Here is an 8,130-nt window from a genome sequence, read left to right as displayed (position 1 = left end):
TGGGAGTTATACCTGATGTAAATGACGACTTGATGGGTGCTGACGAGTTGATGGGTGCAGCACACCAACATATATGTAACAAACCTGCACGTTATGCACATGTACCCTAGAAATTAAAATATAATAAAACAAAAACAAAAACAAAACCCCAAAATTTACAGCTCAACTCTCTTTTTTCCATCTTTTCTGTTTCAGTTTTTAGGAAGGTGTCACTCAGCAGTCCTTCCTTGATCTTTCCAAGGTACGAATGTTTACTTCTTCAAACACACTTCTTACTCTGCATTTTGCCTTTTGGTTTAATATTTCACCTTAGGGTAAGCTCTTCTCATACCTGGAATCTTTTCTATTTCTTTGGCTTCCAGGCAGATAGAGTTTCTTTTCAAAAATGTAAAATATACAAAACATAAAATTTATCATCGTAACCATTTTAAACCTACAGTTCAATGGAAGTAAATACACTGTTGTGCAACTATCACCACCATCCATCTCCAGAACCTTTTCATTTTCCCAAAGTGAAACTCCACCTATTAAACAATAACTCCTCATCTCCCACTCCTTCAGGTCCCTGGAGACTATCATTCTACCCTCTGTCTGTATGAATTTGACTTTTCTCTCTCTCTGACTCCAGGATCCTGTGAGATTCAAATGACATGTTACTTGTGAAAAATATTTGTAAGTACTTGGTTAATGTTTCTCACAGTAGGACTGATCTTTAAATCAGCCACATTAGAATCAACTGAGGTGTATTTAATGAATAAAGATCCCTCACTCATTCCAGAACCAATAAAACCAGAATCTCTGGGAGTTCCTTCCTTCCTTCCTTCCTTCCTTCCTTCCTTCCTTCCTTCCTTCCTTCCTTCCTTCCTTCCTTCCTTCCTTCCTTCTCCTCCTCCTTCTTGTTCTTCTTTTTCTTCTTCTCCCTTTCTCTCTCTCTCTTTCTTTTCTTTTCTTTCTTTCTTTTTTTTGAGTCTCGCTCTGTTGCCCAGGCTAGAGTGCAGTGCTAGGATTACAGGCACCTGCCACCATGGCTGGCTAACTTTTTTGTATTTTTTGTTTGTTTGTTTGTTTTTGGAGACCGAGTCTTGCTCTGTCGCCCAGGTTGGAGTGTAATAACACAAGCTCAGCTCACTGCAACTTCTGCCTTCTGGGTTCAAGCAATTCTCCTGCCTCAGCCTCCCAAGTAGCTGGGATTACAGGTGCACGCCTCCATGCCCAGCTAATATTTTGTATTTTAGTAGTGACGGAGTTTTNTTGTTCTTCTTTTCTTCTTCTCCCTTTCTCTCTCTCTCTTTCTTTTCTTTTCTTTCTTTCTTTTTTTTGAGTCTCGCTCTGTTGCCCAGGCTAGAGTGCAGTGCTAGGATTACAGGCACCTGCCACCATGGCTGGCTAACTTTTTTGTATTTTTTGTTTGTTTGTTTGTTTTGGAGACCGAGTCTTGCTCTGTCGCCCAGGTTGGAGTGTAATAACACAAGCTCAGCTCACTGCAACTTCTGCCTTCTGGGTTCAAGCAATTCTCCTGCCTCAGCCTCCCAAGTAGCTGGGATTACAGGTGCACGCCTCCATGCCCAGCTAATATTTTGTATTTTAGTAGTGACGGAGTTTTACCATGTTGCCCAGGCTGGTCTTGAATTGCTGAGCTCAGGCAATCCACCTGCTTCAGCCTCCCAAAGTGCTAGGATTACAGACATGAGCCTGGTCTGTATTTTTAGTAGAGATGGGGTTTCACCATGTTTGCTGGGCTGGTCTCCAACTCCTGATCTCAGGTGATCCACCCATCTTGGCCTCCCAAAGTGCTGGGATTACAGACATGAGCCACGGCGCCCAGCCTGAACTGTACTTTCTTAAAGAAGCTTACAGATTATTTTTATGTACAATTAAACCTAATTGCTTAATTTCTGCTCTTTTCCCTCACAATGCACTTTTCAGTTTTTTCATACAGCTGAAAGAAATTCCACCCAAAATTCTGTATTAAAAAAAAAAAAAAGAAATGGCCATGTGCAATTTGCCTCTGTCCAAACCTTTCAGCCACATGTGTGCAGCTGTCCATCATCCTTTTATATGGGATTGTCCTGGGCTCCCCTCCTGTATGGGCTTGTGCGTGGGATCAAATACTTCTGTCCTATTATGATTCTAAAATTCGACTTAAATGGCAAGTGACCCTTCCTTCAGGTGTGTCAATAAAAGTACAGATTTTACCTGTGGAGGGAAAAACAGGTTTGAGAACCACAATTTTTAGATTGGCAAACATAAGACGTTGCTGCCTACATGTCAATACAGCGAGCATAGGCAGGGGTCAGTGAGAAGCAGGGAGTGGCCACACTCATGGGCCATGTTGTGCTGTTGACTACAGCTGGCATTTTCCTGATGCACCCTACAAGTCCCATGGAGAATAAGCATTGTCCACGATGTGGTTGAAGCCCATTCGCCTCTTTTACTCATTTGTCTTTTGGTTCATTCATAAAAGTGCATTAGGTGTAGACTCACTGTGTGAGCGTTAGGGAGGGGAAGGTCCTAGGCCCAGTTAGAAGAGCTAAGATGAAAACACAGTCCCTCTCCTATAGGAATTCATGCTGTAGGAACATTTGTAAACTAAATGCACTATGATCTACCTCAAAGAGAAACTCACTCTGTCTGGATGAGTCCCAGTCACACACAAACATTAACTCAAAGGAGAAGTGGGTGTTTCCCCAGTGGAAAGAGGGAAGGGGTGGGGGAACCCTAGCCTCTGACATTACTCAGTGACTTGAACATGTTTATATGCACACAGGTATGGATGTGTATGAGCTTGTCTATGACTGTGTGTGTGTAGCCGAATGTTGATGTGGCTGGGTGTCACCTGCACATACATGTCTAAGTACATGGTCACATATTTGCCTTTTTGTTACGTGTGTCTGTTTATACCTAATAGTAGCTGATGGTGGGCATTGACTGTGTCAGGCATCTTTCTGATTGCTGTAAGGACATCTCGTTTAATCCCCACAAGAGCCCTATGAGGCAGGATCTATGACTATTTGACACATCATGAAACAGACATGGGGAGTTTAAATAACTTGCTGGAGGTCCCACAGCTTGTAGGTGGAGGTGCATTTTAACACAGGCACTCTGGCTTCAGAGTCCACCTCCTTGTGATCATGCTTGTCTGTGTGTGCTGTACATACTATACATTAATAGACATATACATATGTATGAGAAAATATTAAAAGAACTATATTTTTAACACTTTATTTAAAATACAGAACGTATTCTGAAGTATTCATATCAACACATCACAATTGTTTTCATAAAGCTAAGTTTTTCATAATTGTTGTTTTCATAAAGGTAAATTTTACTCTGTGTGTGTGTTTTTCAAAAGCACTTCTGAAAATGCTTCGCCATCTCATACATGGGGCCCTTGAATTCATCGCATCTGTAGTTCCTACCCTCCAAACTCCTAAACTGGATGGTTGCTGCATTTCTTTGTTAAAGAACCACTTCTCTTTAGAGAAATATCCTCTTGGCCTGGAGTGCTGGGGAGAGCCCCTTAAACATGTGTCTCTTTGGAAGTAATCAATGCCCTGCTGCTCGTGGCCTGACAGCTCTGGTTTACTTGATGGGAAAAAGGTACTCCCCAGTTGCAAAATCCTTTAAAACATTTTTTTTTCAGCATCATTAATTCTGCTTCATATGATCAAAGAAAACCCTAACTTCAGAACTGAATTGTGAATTTGTTAATTGACAACTAGATGTTGAGAGCTTTAAAATCTTTCTCACCTGAAGTGATAAAGCCCTTTTTACTTCCATTTGTTTCCCCTAATAATTTTCTCTTCTCTTGGTCTTCATTTTCTTTCAGTTGGTGAAAAGGTTTTAAATATTCAATCACTTCAGGGAACAGTAATGACTGCCCATCTACTGTGAGCAGTAGGGAAAATCTTCCACTAGGATAAGCCAAAAAGTGGTATTTAAGTGAAACATAATATATGCTCTGAAGATGAAGAAATAAGAGATGGTCTGTTTCTTTTTCCCAAAAGAAATGCAGCTGTCTATTGTCTGCACACTGTCCATGTCCCACAAGCCCATAGCCTGGTGACCATGGTCTTCAACTCAAACTTGGTGCTGTTGATGCTGTCAATGTGGAATTGAAGACAGAGAAGCAGAGATTTTTAAGTCAGAAGCAAACTTCAGAAGTTTTAGTTTGTAACTATTGTTTATTTCTGGAAATCATTTGGAAGATATTATTTTACTTTTGTCTCTCCCAATTCCAAAATGTTTTGTTATAATTTTCTTTAAACAGGAAAATAAAATCATAATTTTAAAAAAGTGAATCTTGTGTTTAAGAGGTGTCAAGTTTGTGCCCTTACTTTACCTCTGCACCAGGATAGTGAATTCACAGCAACCTCTCCTGCTGCACCCACGGCCGATAGCACCAAGCCTTCTCAGTCAACTTCCCTCTTGGATGCTGTCAGGCATTTTCTCAGCAAGCATTCCAGAAAGCCATGACTCACTTATCAGCATCAGTGCTTCCATCAATTAGCTAAGATAATATTGCTACTCAAGAAACTACCCCAAAACTCAGTAGGAGAAGTCAGGACTTCTGAATGACAGAATAGAGTTTGGCAGGCCCTTTGCCCAGCAAAACAGTGTAACTGGTGAAAATTATTTAAAACAAACAAAACGGACAAAAACACAATCATTCAACATCTCTGGAAATTATTCTAGGGACCTAGAGGAAATGGAGAAAATGCATTTAAGAAAATCCACGAACCTTGGTGTACAGTGAGAGTCTGTGGTATTTGAGCTGAGGCCCCATTATCCACACTGTAACCCCAAGTTACGGAACCTCTGCTCTGGGCATGTGCAGTTCAGAAAACGAGGGCTGTTTCTCCCCAGCCCAGAGTCTAGGACTACAGTTTTACACTGGAAGGGGAGGCTACAGGAGTTTCTCATTCCCCTAGCTCTGTGTTGCAGAAATTGTATTCCAGGTAGGTATGGGAGAGAGTGTGTCCGAAATTGGTGGGTTCTTGGTCTCACTGACTTCAAGAATGAAGCCGCAGATGCTCGCGGTAAGTGTTACAGTTCTTAAAGATGGTGTGTCCGGAGTTTGTTCCTTCAGACGTTCAGATGTGTCTGGAGCTTCTTGCTTCTGGTGGGTTCATGGTCTCGCTGTCAGGAGTGAAGCTGCAGACCTTCATGGTGAGTGTTACAGCTTTTAAAGGCAGTGGGTCTGGAGTTGTTTGTTCTCTCTGGTGGATTTGTGGTCTTGTTGGCTTCAGCAGTGAAGCTGCAGACCTTTGCGGTGAGTGTTACAGCTCATATAGGCAGCGTGGACCCAAAGAGTGAGCAGCAGCAAGATTTATTGCAAAGAGCAAAAGAACAAAGCTTCCACAGTGTGGAAGGGGACCCCAGTGGGTTGCCAGGGGTGGCTTGGGCAGCCTGCTTTTAGTCCCTTATCTGACCCCACCCACATCCTGTTGATTGGTCCATTTTGACCGAGTGCTGATTGGTGCCTTTACAATCCTTGAGCTAGACACAGAGTGCTAGACAGAAAAGTTCTCAAAGTCCCCACTAGGTTAGCTAAACACAGGTTAGCTAGATACAGAGTACCAATTGGTGTATTTACAAACCTTGAGCTAGACACAGAGTACTGATTGGTGTATTTACAAACCCTGAGCTAGACACAGAGTGCTGATTGGTGCACATACAATCCTCCAGCTAGATATAAAAGTTCTCCAAGTCTCCAACTGGCTCGAGCCCAGTTGGCTTCACATAGCGGATCCTGCACCCGGGCTGCAGGCAGAGCTGCCCGCCAGTCCCGAGCTGCCCCTGCACTCCTCAGCCCTTGGGCTGTCAGTGGGACCTGGCGCCACAGAACAGGGGGTGGCGCCCCTCCGGTAGGCTCGGGCAGTGCTGGAGCCCACCCCAGGGGGGAGCTCAGACATGGCGGGCTGCAGATCTGGAGCCCTGCCCCGCGGGAAGGCAGCTAAGGCTCGGAGAGAATTTGAGTGCAGCACCGGCGGGAAGCACTGCTGGGGGACCCAGCGCAACCTCCGCAGCTGCTGGCCCGGGTGCTAAGCCCCTCACTGCCCTGGTGCTGGCCGGCTGCTCTGTGTCTGGGGCCCGCGGAGCTCACTCCCGCACCCGCCAGAACTCACACTGGCCCGCGGGCGCCCCGCACAGTCCGGGTTCCCGCCCGCGCCTCTCCCTCCACACCTCCCGGCAAGCAGATGGAGGCGGCTCTGGCCTCAGCCAGCCCAGAAAGGGGCTCCCACGGTGCTGGGGCAGGCTGAAGGGCTCCTCAAGCGCCGCCAGAGTGGACCCCAGGCCAAGGAGGCGCTGAGAGTGAGGGCTGCTAGCACACTGTCACCTCTCAAGAGGACTGGTCCTCTTTTCCCCAAATCTGCCCCCACTCTCAGTCAGGAACTCTATCCCAGTCATAGCAGTCTGGGAGTACTAGGTTTCTACTGGCCTCACCTAAGCTCACTCATAGGAGGGAAATTCCATACCAGTAGAGCACATCAAGAAGACCGGGGCTGCCAATCACTCCAATAGCACCCGCTCATAGAGCAGGGGTGTCAATCCAAGAAAGCCATTTCTCCAACACCAACTCCAGTGCAAGGATGCAGCGGATCTGGCCAGGGAGAAAGTCAGTACATGAGGATGAAAAGCTCAGCAGCTGTTCCTGAGGGGACTGAAAGTGAAGGGCTTAATGCCTTAGGGCACTAGAACAGGCAATGGGACCACTGGGGAAAGCAATGATAAGGCTGGGAGCTTTGATGCAAGTGAAACAGAAGCCAGATTTTTAACAGAGAACTAGGAAAAGAGACGGATAAGAAGAACCCTCCTGAGACAACAGTGAACTCTGGGGTTTGAATGCTATGTGCATGGTCTAGGTAGCACCAACACAGGAGTGATCACAGAAGGATGCATTAGAAGCGTGAAAGCACTCCCCATGCTGCACACAGACCCAATAACACACTGGGAAAGCCACCCAGCACAACCTCTGGCTAAACACGAAGTGAACAGAAAGCCACATTAAAAATAACTTCTCAGTGCACCTCTAGAAGTCTGGAAGACAGTGAACATGTTCAAGGTTTTGCCTCTCAGGGGCAATTAGAGAAAGAATCTCCAAGTTTCTAGTCACTGGGGAAAAAATGGAGCAAAAAATAAACTACCTGTATTGTAATTAGAGTTTCTAAGCCACACACACACATCTAGCAATAAAAGGTAAGCATATCACTAAGTGGACCTAAGCACAACATTTGACCTATAAGTGGCTTCTGTTAACCCAGAATTGACCTTTAGAAACTCCAGACCGGGCGACAGAGCGAGACTCCGCCTCAAAAAAAAAAAAAAAAAAAAAAAAAAGATAAGAATAAAACCCTGGTGCTCAAACAGATGGGCCCTGAGCTCACCATGGCCCTACGTACTTCCTGTAGCTCTCTGACATGAATGGACCACTCAAAGGAGAGGACTTGCATCTTCTCTCTCTCTCTCTCTCTCTCTCTCTCTCTCTCTCTCTCTCAGAAGGATCAAATGCTACACACTGCAGGAGGAACAGACCTCTCAGAATTGGTTCAGCCAGATCTCCAGGCAAATGAACAAGCAATGAAGCAAAAACAATGCCATACCCTTGGGAGATGTAGACTCCATATTCAGAGTTGCTATACTATATTACCTAAAATGTCCAATTTTGAACAGTAAAACATAAGAGACATGTCAAGAAAAAAGAAAGTGTGACTTATGCACATGAAAATAAGCAAGAGATAGAAATTGCCTTTAAAGGACTCAGATGGTGAACTTAAAGGAAAGAGACTTCAAAACAATTAGCTATCTATATTGTTTCAAAGAAATAAAGAAAATCATACTTAAAAATTAAAGAAAGGGTGATGCATGGTGGCTCACACCTGTAATACCAGCACTTTGGGAGGCTGAGGAAGGAACTCGGGGCTGCTTTGGCCTCATGGGGCCTGGAGAGCATGGCCGCCTGACTTCACAGTCTCGTTGGAACCATGGGTTCAGGGGGATTATTATTACCTAGTAAGGTCTCTGGAGGACATGTTTTAATGTCTAGTTAAGACTGAGTGGTTTTTAATAATGTAAAACTATATGCCTAAGGAGCTTAATATATTTGTTCTTTTGAACAGTTCAAGCATT

Source organism: Rhinopithecus bieti, unplaced genomic scaffold (assembly GCF_001698545.2).
Source record: "Rhinopithecus bieti isolate Rb0 unplaced genomic scaffold, ASM169854v2 scaffold_19903, whole genome shotgun sequence".
In the NCBI taxonomy this organism is placed as follows: Eukaryota; Metazoa; Chordata; class Mammalia; order Primates; family Cercopithecidae; genus Rhinopithecus; species Rhinopithecus bieti.
This window is presented reverse-complemented; position numbering follows the sequence as displayed.